Genomic DNA, 18104 nt, shown 5'->3' with positions numbered 1-18104 from the left:
TCTGTTAGTCCTTAGTAATCACTTCTCTGAATGCCAAGAATATTGACTGGTTGACTCCCACTTAAGATATGACAGTGTGTATTAGAATTTATCTTTTTACATATGTGTCTTCATTCCTCAACTACTGACTAATTCAACTGAAGATGAGGATTGTTCAATATTTTCCTTTTTGTTCCTAGGATTTAGCGACTTACTCCATATATGGTTGCAATGAATAAAAATGCACTGATCATGATGATAATAATTACAAAAATCCTACTATAAAGTCAATTTTATTTCCTTCTGTGTTTTGAGATAGTTTCCATTGGTTGCAATAGGTTTAATTTTATAAATACCGCTCGTATAAATTCCAGATCTTTTTTTCTCTCAGTCAAAAGCATAGAAGAAAAACAAATCTGAAGGCTATGAAAGAGATGGATGTACAGGCATACCTCAGAGATATTGCAGGTTTGGTTCCAGACCACCACAATAAAATAAATATCACAATAAAGCCAGTTGCACATTTTTTTTGTTTTTTTTTCAGTGTATGTAAAAGTTCTGTTTATACCATACTGCAGTCTACTAAATGTGTAATAGCATTATGTCTAAACAAATCATTAAATTAAAAACTTTTATTAAAAATACTTTGTTGCTAAGAAATGCTAACAATCAACTGAGCCTTCAGCAAGTTCTAATCTTTTTGCTGGTGGAGGGTGTTCGGTCCATGTTGATGCCTGCAGACTTATCAGGATGGTGGTTGCTGAAGGTTGGGGTGGTTGTGGTAATTTCTTAAAATAAAGACAACAATGAAGCTTGAATCGATTGACTCTTTTTCATGAAAGATTTTTCTATAGTATGTGATGCTGTTTGATAGCATTTTATTAACAGTAGAACTTCTTTCAAAATTGAAGTCAATTCTTTCAAGCCCTGCCACTGCTTTCTCAACCATGTTTATGTAGGATTCTAAATCCTTTGTTATGATGTCAACAATGTTCGCGGCATCTTCACCAGGAGTAAATTCTATCTCAAGAAACCACTCTTTTTTGCTCATCCATAAGAAGCAACTCCTCATCCCTTCAAATTTGTCATGAGATTACAGCAATTCTGTCACATCTTCAGGCTCCACTTCTCATTCTAGTTCACTTATAAGTTCTACCACATCTACAGTTCCTTCCTCCACTGAAGACCTGAACCCCTTACTGTCATCTATGAGGATTAGGATCTACTTCTTGAAACTCCTGTTAATGTTGATATTTTGACCTCTTCCCATGAATCACCAATGTTAATTATATCTAGAATGTCAATTATATCTAGAATGGTGAATCCTTTCCAGAAGGTTTCCAATTTACCCAGATCCATCCGAGGAATCACTGTCTATGGCAGCTGTAGCCTTATGAAACCTATTTCTTAAATAATAAGACTTGAAAGTCAAGATGACTTCTTGATCCATGGCTTCAGAATGGATGTTGTGTTAGCAGGCATGAAAACAACATTAACCTCCTTATACGTCGCCATCAGAGCTCTTGAGTGACTGGGTGCATTGTCAATGGGTAGTAATATTTTGAAAGGAATCTTTTTTCTGAGCAGTAAGTTTCAACAGTGGGCTTAACATATTCAGTAAACCATGCTGTAAACAGATGTGCTGTCATGCAGGCTTTGTTGTTCTATTTATAGAGTACAGGCAGAGTCACTTTAGCAGAGTTCTGAAGCATCCCAGGATTTTTGAAATAGTAAGTGAGCATTGGCTTCAATGTAAAATCACCAGCTGCATAGCCCTATCAAGAGAGTCAGCTTGTCTTTTGAAGCCTTGAAGCCCAGCATTGACTTATCTTCTCTAGCTATGAAAGTCCTATATCTTTTTCCAATAGAAGGCTGTTTCATCTATATTGAAAATCTGTTGCTTACTGTAGCCACAGTCTTCAATGACCTTAGCTGGATCTTATGGATAACTTGCTGCAGCTTCTACATCAGCACTTTCTGGTTCACCTTTAGGTTACAAATATGGCTTTTTTTCTTTCTTTCTTTCTTTCTTTTTTCTTTTTGAGACAGAGTCTTACTCTCAGGCTGGAGTGCAGTGGTGCAATCACTGCAACCTCTGCCTCCCAGGTTCAAGTGATTCTCCTGCCTCAGCATCCTGAGTAGCTGGGATTTTAGGTGCCTGCCGCCACGCCCGGCTAATTTTTGTATTTTCAGTAGAGACGGGGTTTCTCCATCTTGGCCATCTGGTCTTGAACTCCTGACCTCAAGATCCACCCGCCTCGGCCTCCTAAAGGGCTGGGATTACAGGCATGAGCCACTGCGCCTGCCTGGCTTTTTTTCTTAAACCTCATGAATCAACTCTGCTAGCTTCAAACTTTTCTTCTGCAGTTTCCTCATCTCTCTTAACCTTCATGAAATTGAAGAGAGTTAGGGCCTTGCTCTGGATTAGGCTTTGGCTTCAGAGAATGTTGTGAGATTTGGTCTTATATCCAAATCACTCCAACTTTGTCCCTTGCAGCAATAAGACTGTTTCACTTTCTTATCAGTTCTGTCTTCACTGGAATAGCACTTCTAATTTCCTCCAAGAACTTTTCCTTTGCATTCACAATTTGGGTAACTGTTTGGCACATGAAACCTAGCTTTTAGCCTATCTGAGCTTTCAACATGCCTTTCACACTATGCTTAATGGTTTTAAGCTTTTGATTTAAAGTGGAAGACATATAACTCTTCCTTTCACTTGAATACTTAGAGGCCATTCTAGGGTTATTAACTGTCCTAGTTTCAATATTGTAGGGTCTCAGGGAACAGGGAGGCCCAAGGAGAGGGAGAGAGACGGAGAGCAGCTAGCAGGTGGAAGAGTCAGAACACACATAACATTAATGGATTAAGTTCACTCTGTACTGTTGGTGCCAAAAACAATTGCAATAGTAACATCAGCAATCGCTGATCACAGATCACCATAACAGATATAATAATAACAATAATACTTGAAATATTGTGAGAATTTCCAAAATGGGACATAGTTACACAAAGTAAGCACATGCTGCTGGAAAAACCTCACTGATAGATTTTCTTGACTCAAGGAAGCCACAAATCTTCAGTTGTGAAAACACACTATCTGTGAATTACAGTAAAGTAGAGCACAATAAAGTAAGGTATGCCTGCATTTTTTTTTTCAAAAACAGGAGAACAAAAAATTAGTAATACAGTACCTATAGAGTATAGTCAAAAAGGAAAATTGTGTATTTGTATCAATATATGCAAATGCTGGGAATAATTTTTTGCACTTTAATGGAAAGGGATGTCTCTGTTTATTTATTACTGTTGCTTGAAGTTCAAGAAGAAACTGAAAGAGAAATAGCTATAAAACCAACCACATGACATTCTGAGATGTGACTAAGGCCTAACTTGACATTAAAGCATATCTGAACATAGCTTGCATTTGACTATTTTAGGAAGTGTTGGCCACATTAAAAATGATGCCAGCAGTACTGCTGAAGTTCCTGGGACATGGGCTCTTTCATACTTGTTGGCAATGTAGGTCAACATGTATTAAAACAAAAACAAATAAAATTTTAAGTGTGCTTGTTTTTTTGATCTATCTATTTACCTTTTGGGAATTTATTTTAAGAATATGATGAGTGACATGTGTGAAGATATGTGTATGCAAACAAAATTGGGAATAATATAAATGTCTAAAAATTAATAGTTAAATATGATATAACTATGTGATGGAATATATGCAGTCCCTAAAAATAGTAAAAAATGTTTAATGAAATAAAAATACTAAGAGCCATTTTTTGTAGTATAATACCATTTTGTAAATATGTATATGTTTCTCAATATGATTAACAAAAAGATGAGAAGGATCAAAACATTAATACCAAATATCTGAATGGAGGTGTCATAGATTACTTTAATTTTCTTTTTTAAGCTAAGTTTTAAAAAGTTTTCAAATTTTCTATACGAAAGTTTTATTAATTGCTAAGAAAACGAATAATACTTTTTAAAAGTAAATATTGTCCAACTAGTTAATGAGTATACATGAATAATTACAAACTTATGACTAACACTAGAAAAAAGCTTCAAATCATATGCCCTTTTAAGAGTATACATTGTTGCGTGAAAGAGCAAGCATTCTACTTTTTAGTTGACTTAGAATTTTCTTCTAAGATAGGATACCTCTGGAGAATTTATGCTTAACCTGATACCTTTTCAAAAAGGGCTCCTGAACTCAGGTATAGAACGATGGACAAATATGTTCCACAAATCCTGGCATTTCTTTTCTGTGATATTATCTGAAATTATTTAAACACTCTTTTGGGATATAGTTGTTGGCATTTCATGCTCAGTAACTTGATCCTCAATGAGGTGAGGGCTACCCATTATTTCTCTGACTTTGGTGTGATATTTACAGACTGAAATATCATATGTAACAGAAGAACTGCAACCTATTTTGAATTTTCCACAAGCCAGGTTATCCTGCTTTATTTGATTTGCTTGAAAAATACACATATAATTCCTGCATGTCATATCAGGAGACACTCTTTAGCAATTCTGCTAACCTTGGAACTACTAATTACTATCGAAGTGAATATTACACTTTGAGTATGGGACAGAAACAAAGTACTGCTAGAAGATTCATGAGGCTGATGTCAACTTGGATCTTAATTACATTTATAAGAAACTTCCTTATAATCAATCATAAAATAGATTATTACAATGTAACAAATGGACATCTGGCTTGAGATATAAAAAAGATAAAGGTCAGTAAAATTTCATTATTTCTTGGGAAGCAGATCATGTAAAGCAAAATAAATTTTCATTTATTATGAAAAAATATTTCTTAAAATTAGGCTTGACGAGAATTCATGTACAATAATCAATTCTTTAAGGTAGTTCATTATTCTCTAAGTGTTCACCTAAGCACTTTATGTTACTTAATTTATTTTCCCAAATGTGTCTTAATAGGGAGGAAACACAAATCACTCTGTCTCTCTGTTCAGGATTTAATTGGCCTCCAAGTTGAGCTAACAATTGAGTCTCTGGAATCTGTTAAAGGACAAGATCTCATCGCTAAGATAAATATAACTCTATAAAATAACCATTAAGAAATTACCTACCCTTGAACATGAGCCATTGTCCAATGAAGACATTGAGAGACAAAGAAAAAAATAGTCCATGAAGGCTAAGATTGTAAGGGTTAATAAAAAGAATCAAAGACACATGGCTAAAAACTCAGAAGGTAGAAGAGGTATAATTAAAGCAACTTCATGATTATTTTCAAAGGAACTTCAGTGAAATAGCAACTCTATATCTTGCCAACAATGTAGGGTAAAACACAAAATGGAGGGCCAAGCAAAGGATTAAGTTGAAATGGTAATGCTTACATGTGCAGGGAAGGAGAGCACCAAGTGTTTAGGTAACTCTCCAGCTCAAGGTGGAGGTAATAAGTGACCAATGGTTAGGATTTGTTGTACAACAGTGGCCTTTTCTAATGCTGAGTATCAGGACATTTTTACATTCTTAAAAATTATTGAAGACTTCAAAGAGTTTTGGTTTATGTGAATGATATCTATCAATAATTATATCAGAAATAAATTCAGGACATTTAAGAAATATTTATCAATTCATTTGCAATCACATTAAGAAACCCATTTTATGTTAACATAAATAATATATTTCTGAATAGAATATTTCCAAAACAAAGACTATTTGGTGAGATTAGTAATATTGTTTTACATTTTTGCAAGTCTCTTTAACATGTGGCTTAATGGAAGAGAGCTGGATTCTCTTACTGCTTCCACGTTAAATCTGTTGCCTTATTTTAAGTCACGTGGACCCTGGAAAACTCCACTCTACAGTGATGAGCAAATGAGTGTGACAAAGGCAAATGGCATCTTAGAATTATTATGGAAATAATTTTAGCCTTGTAACACCCCTGTAAGCATTTGGGGGATTTCAGACCTCACTTTTAGAACCTTTGATGTACACAGCATAGTTTGACATGGATCATTGTTATGTGGCCATAAGTTAAGGAATTAGCACTTGTGGTCTGTTTCTCAGCCTGTGTTTTCTCTGGGCTCAAATTATCTGTGAAGTCATCTGACCAACATTCAGACTTGGGAATTGTCATTATTCTTCTCTTTTCTCAAACATTTACAATTCCTCTCATCTCAGAGCACTGTAGGAATATCCAGAGGATTTAGGCAAATATCAATAGGGCCAGTGGAGTCATGAAATAAAATTCCAACAGAAAAATATATTTTTCAAGTTCTTCCATTTGACAGTAAAAGAAACACTTCTATTCCTTTTTTAGATTTTCTCCCCTTATTGTTTTTTTTTACTTGTTCCTCTTTTTCTAGTTTGAAAAGGATATAGGGAAAATATCTTACTCAAAGAACTTTTGAAGTGATGGGTGAAAGCCAAATGCGATGTAACAAATGTCAACCTTTTAAAAAAGCAACTTTGAGTAAACTGAAAAGCAAAGAAATATGAGATCAAATTTAAGTGTAATGGAAATGTCAGACTTCAGAATACACAGCAAGAATTCATGCAGAATATGCCATGAGGCTATTCACAGCTAAAAGCCCCAGTGTCAGGTTAGAATTAGAAAATCATCAGAAGTGCAGAACTGTTTCTCCAACAGATTTTGAGTCTGATGACACACTCAGCATCAGCTTGGAAGAAAAATGTCAATATGAATATCTTTGCTATTTTTCTAGTACTAAAAATGATCAGATGTGACAGAAGAATTTTTTTTCCAGCAAAGTGGTGAATAGGATTTTTAAAGATGATTGTAAATGTCTATCTACTGAATAATTCATGTTCTTCCAAGGATTTTTATATGGTTACAGACTATTAGAACCCAAAGAAACTTGAGACCTAGTTTAATCTCCTTATACAGATGAAAAAACTCAAACTCAGAGTATAAGCAGTTTTCCCAACACCATTTGTTTGTGTCACTGAAACTATCATCCAAATATCCAAAACACTAGGCCAGTAGGCTTTCTACAGCACTCCTAGCAAGGACTTTTCATTTTTTTGACTGGATATTTTTATATATACTTATATAAAAATCACAAGATTATCTTGGGTATATTATTTATTTTATTGCATTCCAAATGGATCAATAAAGATATTTAATAGTAAGCAATGTAATCTGTCTAACTGGACTGGGACATTGGCCCAGTCATGATATAACAGGAATAATAATGAATCTCAGACCCAAGGAGACATGGAAGCCATACAGAGATATTTCCTGATGGATAGTATATGGACTTGCATATAGAAATTGGGAATTAACTAGATGGTCATTGTATTAGTGAATTTAAATTGCTATTTACAATTAAAAAGCAGTTCTTGATTTTGCTCCTCTTATATAATTACATGTTGATTTTACATGTAGCTAATCTTAAAAAGTCACTGTCATAAAGCCAGTAGTGTATTGAAAGCACCATGTAGATATTATGTTTGGATGCACTAAACATAAACATTATATGTAAAAGTAACATGATGCACTGAAAAGGATAGAAATTTTGAGTTTAAACGTCGAGTCTGTTCTTTTATTACCTTATGTTCCCTCTCTCTAAGCAAATTCATCTATATCTTTCACTTAATTCACATCCTTCTATGGATGATTACAAAACAAATTGGAGTCTCTAGCTTAGACCTTTTGAACAACCAAATCTGTAAATGCAACTATTTCATAACACCTCAAAGCCAATGGATCCTAATCTGAAAAATAATCTTTTTTTTTTTTTTTTTTCTGAGATGGAGTCTCACTCTGTTGCCCATGCTGGAGTGCAGTGACGCAATCTTGGCTCACTGCAACCTCCACCTTCTGGGTCCAAGTGATTCTCCTGCCTCAGCCTCTTGAGTAGCTGGGACTGCAGGCCTGTGCCACCATGCCTGGCTAATTTTTGTATTTTCAGTAGAGACAGGGTTTCACCATGTTGGCCAGGCTGGTCTCGAACTCCTGACCTCAGATGATCTGCCAACCTCACCTCGGCTTCCCAAAGTGTTGCGATTACAGGCGTGAGCCACTATGCCTGGCCTGAACAATAAGGCTCTTCTAAAATTTGCTTGTTAGCTAGTGTGCCCCGTGTTGGTGAATGTTTCTATTATGACCTACTTACATAAGACAGAAACACAGAACTGAGCCTTGATATGGTTTGGATTTGTGTCCCAACCCAAATCTCGTGTTGAATTGTAATCCCCAGTGCTGGAGGTAGGGCCTTGTGGGAGGTGATTCACTCATGGGGGCAGATTTCCCCCTTTGGTGCTGTTCTAGTGATAGAGTTCTAATGATATCTGGTTGTTTAAAGTGTGTGGTACCTCTCCCCATCTCTCTTCCTCCTTCCCAGCCATGTGAAGGTGTGCCTGCTTCCCCTTTGTCTTCCACCACAGTTGTAAGTTTCCTGAGGCCTCCCCAGCTATGCTTCCTGTATAGCCTACAAAACCATGAGACAATTAAACCCCTTTTCTTTATAGATTACTCAGTCTCAGGCATTTCTTTATAGCAATGTGAGAACAGACTGATACATCCTTGACACATCTCTTTTTCACAGACCCTCTCCATTCAATTCTGCCATTTTCACTCCCATTTTCTCATTCTGTTCATTTAATTACATCATTGCTGCCACCTTCCTAGGATGACTGCCATTCTCTGACACCTAAACTACTTCCATTGCTTCCTAACAGGAAGCTTACTTTTATTTTTTATTTTTTAATTTTTTTAATTATACTTTAAGTTCTGGGGTACATGTTCAGAACAGGCAGATTTGTTACATAGGTATACACATGCCATAGTGGTTTGCTGCATCCATCAACCCATCATCTACATTAGGTATTTCTCCTAATGCTATCCCTCCCCTAGCCCCACACTCCCCAACAGGCCCTGGTGTGTGATGTTCCCCTCCCTGTGTCCATGTGTTCTCATTATTCAACCCCACTTACAAGTAAGAGCACTTGGGGTTTGGTTTTCTGTTCTCATGTTAGTTTGCTGAGAATGATGGTTTCCAGCTTCATCCATGTCCCTGCAAAGGACATGAACTCATCCTTTTTTATGGCTGCATAGTATTCCATGTGTGCCTCGTTTTCTTTATCTAATCTATCATTGATGGGCATTTGGGTTGGTTCCAAGTCTTTACTATTGTGAAGAGCGCTGCAATAAACATACATGTGCATGTGTCTTTATAGTAGAATGATTTATAATCCTTTGGGTATATACCCAGTAAATGATTGCTGGGTCAAATGGTATTTCTAGTTCTAGATCCTTAAGGAATTGCCACATTGTCTTCCACAAAGATTGAACTAATTTACACTCCCACCAACAGTATAAAAGCGTTCCTATTTCCCCACATCCTCTCCAGCATCTGTTGTTTCCTGAGTTTTTAATGATCACCATTCTAACTGGCCTGAGATGGTATCTCATTATGGTTTTGATTTGCATTTCTCTATCGAGAAGTGATGATAAGCTTTTTTTCATATGTTTGTTGGCTGAATAAATGTCTTCTTTTGAGAAGTCCTTCACCTACTTTTTGATGGGGTTGTTTGCTTTTTTCTTTAAATTTGTTTAAGTTCTTTGTAGATTCTGAATATTAGCCCTTTGTCAGATGGATAGATTGCAAAAATTTTCTCCCATTCTGTAGGTTGCCTTTTCACTCTGATGATAGTTTCTTTTGCTGTGCAGAAGCTCTTTAGTTTAATTAGATCCCATTTGTCTATTTTGGCTTTTGTTAAATACAATCCTAAGCAAAAAGAACAAAGCTGGAGGCATCATGCTACCTGACTTCAAACTATACTACAAGGCTACCATAATAAAAACAGCATGGTACTGGTACCAAAACAGATATAAAGACCAATGGAACAGAATAGAGCCCTCAGAAATAATGCCACACATCTACAACCATCTGATCTTTTACAAACCTGACACAAACAAGCAATGGGAAAGGATTCCCTATTTAATAAATGGTGTTGGGAAAACTGGCTAGCCATATCCAGAAAGCTAAAACTGGATCCCTTCTTTACACCTTATACAAAAATTAACTCAACATAGATTAAAGACTTAAACATAAGACCTAAAATCATAATAACCCTAGAAGAAAACCTAGGCAATACCATTCAGAACATAGTCATGGGCAAAGACTTCATGGAAGCTCATTTATTTTTGCTTTCCTCACCAAATCTATGCTTCACTCAGAAACCAGAGTGATCTTTAAGAGATGCAAATCTGTTCAAAATATTCTGTTACTTAGAATCATTTATGCCTTACTGTTGCTACTAGCATAAAGGCCAATTTGCCTAATTTGGTCCTGCTTTAGAAGTCCTCAACATGGTCTTCTAGTTTGACCTTCAAATGTCAGTTCATCTTAAATCATATACTCCTCCCCTGGATTTCAGCTACACTGTCTCTCTTCCAGTTTCCTATGTGCAGTTCCTGTCTCAAGACTTAGTCATATTTAAGTTCTTTCTTCCCAGAAAATCGTTCTCTTAATCTTTCCCTTTTGTCAATTCATTCCCACTTATCCTTTAGATTTGAGCTCGAATATAACTTCCTTAGGGAAGACTTTTCCCCTTTGAAGAAAGGTTTGGTTCTTTTGTTGTATGTTATCATAGGATTATGTAGCTTTTATTCAGAGTTGTGATAACAACTGTTGTTTTACACTCATAATTTGGTAATGGCCTATTATCTACCTCCAGAAGATTGCAAGACCATGAATAAAGATCATGTTTCTTTTTGCTAGTTTCAGGGCCTAGCAAAGTGTCTAAGGTGAGTAGGCCATCAATATACATGTATTGAATAAATGAATAAACAAATGGGTTTCACTGTCTTCATCTGTAAAATGGAGATCAGTAAAATGGGGGAAATAGATGTTGGGACTAATATTAAGGAGGTTTTTCTGTATTTCAAGTCATGTATTGTGAAATGCTTTGTAAATTATGTCCTTCAATTATAAAATATTATTAAGATGCTAACTCTTTATCATGTAAGTTTCGACAAGTGTGTTTAAGTCATTTATGTTTAATAGAAATTAAATATTTCTCATGAATTTATTTATATTTAACATTTGGCAATGAAAGAATCTGAAAGCTCAAAATTCTCTTTAAAATGAATTATAATGAAGGATTGATGATAAGAATGTTTGGTAGCATTTATTGAATGCTCTCATATGTACCTTACCTTATTTGTTCCAGATAAGAACCCTAGGAGGTACATAATATTACTCTTTGTTTTAAAGTTAAAGAAACTAGTCCAAGGTCATTCAAGGAATAACTGGCAGAACCAGATAAGTCTGATTTCAAAGCTTATGTTATCAACTGTGAAATCTGGAAATAACTCAAGAAACTCCAAAAGCCTACAAGGACAAAATATGTATCTTTGTGTTTATATAACTCCACCTTCCTCATTCTCACCTTCACTCTTCCTTGATAGGGAATACTGAAATTTCCACATTTTTCTCTTCTATATCCACACTTACCTATAATTGTATTCATATTTTTCCTTCCCTCTCACCTGAGAGGAAGAAGTTACACTCTTTTCCTTGGATAAAATGCTTGCTTGCACTTTTGTTCCAGGCTATTGGCTGTTAGTACCATCCCATTTTGCTACTTCACCTATCTATCTCTTTTCTGATCTTCCCTTCAAATATCCTTCCTTTCACCTTGTAAGCATGCTGGAAGCTCTCTTATTTAAAAAGGGATACAAACCCCAAACATCAAACATCTTTTTCTGACCACTTCCAAATTTAGCTGTCTTTTTGCCTTTATCATCAATTCTATTCCAAGAGGCACCATTTATATCTCTCCTATTCCTTTTCAGGAACTTGAAGTATGGAATCTAACTTCACTATTAAAATATGACCCAGTAATCTCATTTCTGGATATATATCCAAATGAATTAAAATTAGTATGTCAAAGAGATATCTGTACCCCCATGTTCATTAAAGCATTATTTACAATAGCCACGATATAGAAGCAACCTTAGTGTCCATTAAAGGATGAATGGGTAACAACATTGTGGTATATACACACAATGTAATACTGTTCATCCTTAAAAAGAAGGAAGTTCTGTTATTTATGACAGCACGAATGAACCTGGAGGACATTATGCTAAGTGTAATAAGCCAGGCACAGAAACACAAATATTTTAATAATCTCACTTAAATGTGGAATCTGAAAAAGTCAGTGTCATAAAAACAGTGGAAAAGTGGTTACCAGAGGCTTTGGGGAGAGGAGAAATGGAAAAGAGGAGATTGTGGTCAAAGGGTACAACATTTCAGTAGCTTAGAGGAGTAAGTTTCTGTGATCTATTGCACTGCGTGGAGACCAGAGTTAATAACAATGTATCATGTATTTTGAAATTGCTAAAAATAAATTTTTAACATTCTAAACACAAAAATAAGGTTGTGAGATGACGACTTTGTTAATTAGCTTTATTTAATCTTTCTACAATGTATATATAAATCAAAAGATTATATTGTACCACATAAATATATGCAATTATTATGTCAATTAAAACTAAATTAAAAAAACTGCTCTCATTGATATCATCAGTGACTACCTGTTTTCCAAATTCATTGATCTGTTTTTAGACCTAATTCTATTTAATACTTCTTTAAAGCCTTTGAAAATCTTTTTCAAGAGTTCTAAGATACCACCCTTTTCTGGATCTCCTGCAACCTTTTGGTCACTTTGTTTTTCGGTTTATTTTCCTGGTTTTTCTTGCTTTGCACTGTCCTTAAATTGTTGCTTTTATCCCGGGGAGGCCGAGGTTGCTGTGAGCCGAGATCACGCCACTGCACTCTAACCTGGGAGACAGAGCAAGACTCCGTCTCAACAGCAACAACAACAACAACAACAGAAATGTTGCTGTTCTCCAGAGTTCCATCTCTGGCCTCTTTCTATACTTCCTGTCTATAGCTACACACAGTACTTGTCACACATCCTGTACTTCCGTGGCTTCAACTACTGCCTGAAAGCCAACGACTCCCACATTTGTTTTTCAAGTTTTGATTTCTCTGCTAAGATTCTGACCTGTATACACAACTGCATACCAGGCATCTTCTATGTGTCTCATGGGTTTTAAAAAATGTGACATATCCAGAATAGAACTTTTCAACGTTCACTACGTAAATTTGCTCTTTCATCTAAAACTCTTATCTTGGTGAATGATGCAATTATCTATCAAGTTTCCCAGGTCTGAAAGCTTAAAGTCTTCCTTATTTCTTCTCTCTTTTTTACTTTCGTCTGAAACTTCTCTCAAATCTGCTTTGTGGGTTCCTACTGCTTAGACTTCTTAGTTCAGTCCCAGACCATTTTTCAAATGGATTATTTTAATATCTATTGTCTATCTAATATTCTTTCTCTCATTTTCTTCTTTCTTCAATCTGTTCTTTATACTGATGCCAGATTTATGCACATATAACATAAATCTGATTTTATGACTCCTGTTCTTAACAAAATTCCATGGTATGCCATAACAAGTTCATAGTACCTACCTGGCTCACCAGGCCCAAAACAATCTAAATTGAACCACCATTTTCAACTTTGTTTCCTGATACAATTCTCTTCTAATGTTATATAAAATGACTCACTATTTTCTGAACCTCTATAACCATGCACAGACTAGTCTTCCTTCTTGGAATGTCATTTCCCCGCTTCTCCCCTCAGAAAATTCCTATGAATATTTCAAGTCAGAATCCAATTTCTCTGTGAACTTTTCCTTACTTTCCTTGAAAGAATTTTCCTCTCTCTCCTTTGGGCTTGTAGAGCACTTAATACTTATTTTGGTGACGGTACAGAGCACATTGCCTGGTAACCTCTAGCTTGAGTCTCTCCCTATAAATTGTACCTTGTTTGGGGACAGTCACTATGGCTTATTCCTCTACCTCTTTGATTCAGTGCCTACCAATTTGTCTGCACACATATTTTTGTTCAATAAATAAATGGAAAAGATACACCATCATTCACAATTTAATTATTCAGTCAAATGTGAGAGTTTTAACTGCCTCCCTACGCCATATTCCATTCTTTCTATTTACAATGTTAGTAAACAATGCCATCAGTATAAATTAAATGTACAATGAAGAATACAATGGTTTGGAGAAAAAAATATTTCGGAAATAGTTTTCCAAGGAACCTAATTTTGGAAGCTAAGGCACTGTCTGTTAAATATTGCTTTTCTTCTTGCAAAACAATAATTTTACATCATGTGGGATGGCAAGTTCTCATACCTTGTCAAATTTTTATTTAAGCTTCTGATGTAATCCTCTGATGCCAATTCGAAGTTGCTATTTTTAAATGAATACTTTCCTTGAACTGACTTTTACTTCCTTGGGTAATTTTTGCTTGTTATTAGCACTTGAATAGTTGTGCCTGGGCATGAGAGTTCAGGAAAATAGCAACCATCTGCCAAGAACCACAGACCTTAGCCCTTGGTCTCTGTTTTCCTGACAGCACCGCCTTCTCTAATGGAAGTTATCAGTACCCAGGGAGCTCTCTGCTGGCACTCAGTAGTAGAAATATTAACACTGTATGGCCCATCCTAGGTAAATTAAATTTCATCATGTCTCTTGCTAAAAATAAACTAAAAGGAGATGGTGAACCTTTGGACAGATTAAGTAAATAGCAATATTAAAAACTCCCCAAGCTGGAAATGGAGCACACCAGTTCTCAAGAGGTTAAACCATTTAAAAAATAGATTGTTCAAAGGAGGAAAAATATAGATCTCTCCAGAACTCAATCTGACAACTCGCTTAATAAGCACATACTGTTTGTTCTCAGAAAAGTCAGCTTTTTAATTTAGAGGAGTTGAAAGGTTCATTTCTGGAAACAGCTTGTCCTCAAGTTTTTTAATAGTTCAGTAAAACTGAGAGTGGGAGTCAGAGGATGAGTACAATGGAAATACTCCAACATTGGCAGTGACCTTATTTGGTGCATGATAAGAAACTTTCCAGTGTGTAAATAAATCAGGATTCTACTAAGTTCCCTGAATGAAGTTTAATAAACACCCTCTACTTTAAAATCAGTCCCCATAACCTCTAAAAATCTGATTATTCAGAAAAAAAGAAATTACACAGTGAAGTAGAAACATCTGAGCATGACCGAGATAGCTAAGTGCTCCTATTTACAATTTTAAAAAACTGTTTAGGATAGCCAAGATATTTCATATGTAAATAGCCTAGCATGTTTATGCAGGAAGGCTTTAAACAGAATGGTTCAGATTATAAGCTCTCATGAATGCCTGGATTTGACTCCCAGGTTTTGAACTTACAGGGCACTTGGTGCAACATAACCTCTATAGGCCTCAGTTTCCTCATATGTAAAATAGGAATAATAATAGTATTTCCATCATAAGGTTGTTATGGATGTTAATATGAGATAGTACTAAGGGGCACTAAGTAAAAATTTTATCTGGACACATAAAACATTGAATGAGCCAAATAGATTTTGAAGATCTGTTTAGATAAAGACGACTCACGAAGCATAATTCTGCTTAGTTATCAGGGATCAGAGGCTATTGAAGTTCATCCAGCTAATCCTCTTATTTAATAGTGAGTGAGTAAACAGAGCAGTATTACAATATTCATTCTATTAAAGATTTTCCTAAAAAAATTCCATGAACTTTAAACTTTAGAAAGTTATCTTGTTAGAAAATTATTCTTTAACGATATTAGACAGATTCATAGATATCACCTTCACAATTATTTTCTCAAAAATTTTAAACACCTTTACCGAGATATTATTGAAATACCATACAATCCACCCCGTTTAATGTGCACAATTCAATGTTTTTAGCATGTTTCCAGATTTGTGCAACAATTGTATCAATTACAACCACAAAAGGAAACCTCATACTCATTAGCAGTCATTCTCCATTTTCTCGCAACTTGCCCTCGCTCTCGGCTACTGCCAGTTTACTTTCTGTCTCTACAGCTTTGCCTATTCTGCACATTTCATACAAATGGAATCATACCATATGTGGTCTTCTGTAACTGGCTTCTTTCACTTAGCATAATACTGTCAAGGTCCGTCCATGTTGTAGCATATATCAGTATTCATTCCTTTTTATTATCAAATAATATTATGTCATATGGGTAGATCACATTTTACATATCTATTGATTAGTTGGTGGATATTTGGATTGTTTCTACTTTTTGGCTATTGTGAATAATGCTGTTACAAACATGCGTGCATGAGTTTTTGAGTGGGCATATTTTAAAATTTATCTTGGGTATATGCTTCATAGTAAGATTGTTGGGTCATATAGTAACTCTGGGTTTAACACTTAAGAAACTGCCACACTGTTTTCCAGTTAGCTACACAATTTTGCATTCCCACCAGAGATAAATGAGGTTTCCAATTTCTCCATATCCTCATCAACACTTTTTATTTTTTGTCCTTTTTGTATTTTTTTATTATACAGACCTAGTGAGTATGGTATCTTAGGTGTTAGGTGATTTTCATTTTTATTTCCTTAATGACTAATGATATTGAGCATATTTTCATGTAAATGTTGGGCATTTGTATATTTTCTTTGGAGAAATGCCCATGCAGATCCTTTGTCCATTTTACAGTTGGGTTATTTATCTTTCTGTTGTTGAGTTTTAAGAGTCTTTATATGTTTTGAATAAAATTTCCTTGTCAGATATTTATTTTCTCTTATTCTGTCAGTTGTGACTGTCACATTTTGAATGAACTCTCTATTAGTTAATCAACTCAAGAATGACAAAATAATTGTGCTAATAGCCCAAGTCTAACTTCAGCAAAAACCAGCTAGAATTTAGCATAACAATTTTACAGATTTTAGCTGTTCTTACATCTAAACCAGAAAAAGGGGTTAGGATTATGTTGGAAATGAGACCTTTTTTCCAAAAGGATCTTTAAACACTAGCATGATGAATTGTGAATATCCCAATGAAACCAATCAATTGTTAATTACCATATAATTATTTTATTAACTAATGCAACTGTACAAAGTCATGTAGGAAATAAATAATAATGATAATGTCCTCAAATTGCTTATAATTTAAATGTTAAACTACTGTAAAAATAATAATAATGCATCTTAGAAAGTGATTGGTTCAATACTGAGGAATTAATATGTCCTAGGTAATACTAAGCCTTTAGGAAACAGAAACATTGAGATGATCTGTTTTGCCTTGAGTAGCTCTGAGTCAGATGTGAGTGAAAAATATGTACATTTTACATGTTGCATATAAACACGTTACCATAAAATGCAATGTGTAAAGTAATAGAGCACTGTGCTAGTCCAGGAGTGATCAATTCTACATGGCAAGGTCAGAGAAGACCCCACACAAGAAGGCTTATAAAAGAAAAAAGTTGCAAGCTCAAATAGAAACAAATATAAATATATATATTCCATTATATATACAAAGAAAGAGGTAGGCATCCGAGCACACATCAGTTAATGGAAGAAGCCATAAAACTAATAACATCTTCAAAGTGAGGGGTACAAAAATAGTATGTAAATTTCGAGCTTGGGTGACTGAGAAGCTAGTAACTTTTACAAATAATAGGAAAAACCCACTCCCCCCTTTACCCACCCCAGAAGTTTTCTGAAGGACACTAATTGGTAAATAAATCTTTAAAAGTCAGTTTAGGTTACATGAAGAAAGTTCTTCATGTAACTCCCTTTCCCGCCTTTCTCCTCCTCTTGGGTTCTTGAGAATGGATTCAGAATAGAGCTGGGTTTCACAATTTTTTGCCTGGCTCAAGAGATTGCAGACTTTCTTCACGGCATCAGTGAGCTGATGCTATCAGGACAGACTTGAAATATCTTTTCTTGGCTTTGAATATAAAAGGGAAGCCAAGGAAGACTTCTTTCTCCTGGACCAGAGCCAGCTACCACAGTTATTCCTACAAGCTTCTCCTTAACAAGAAGACATCATTAGCCCTTTCCTGGTGCTCCATGCATTTGATTCTGAGTGAAGATCTCAAGGACATGCAAGGAATAGATATTTTTCTTTTATTCCTATCATCATCATTATCATATTAATTGTACAACTACTTTACACAGGGCATTTTCCTAAACTTTGCATATTTTAATAGTACAAAAAATGATCCTAATTTTTAAAGACATTTTTAGTTTGAGAGAAGAAGTAGGGATTTTTATTTTTCCC

The 18104-nt window shown here is 35.2% G+C and overlaps 1 protein-coding gene across 2 annotated transcripts in view; it reads right to left on the bottom strand.

Annotated features, from left to right (window-relative positions):
• The window catches only part of PIK3C2G (phosphatidylinositol-4-phosphate 3-kinase catalytic subunit type 2 gamma), a 400993-nt gene that overhangs the window by 239119 nt on the left and 143770 nt on the right, over window positions 1-18104 (bottom strand). The gene's annotated exons all lie outside the window — the stretch shown is intronic.

This window comes from Pongo abelii, chromosome 10 (assembly GCF_028885655.2).
Source record: "Pongo abelii isolate AG06213 chromosome 10, NHGRI_mPonAbe1-v2.0_pri, whole genome shotgun sequence".
NCBI lineage: Eukaryota > Metazoa > Chordata > Mammalia > Primates > Hominidae > Pongo > Pongo abelii.
This window is presented reverse-complemented; position numbering and strand designations above follow the sequence as displayed.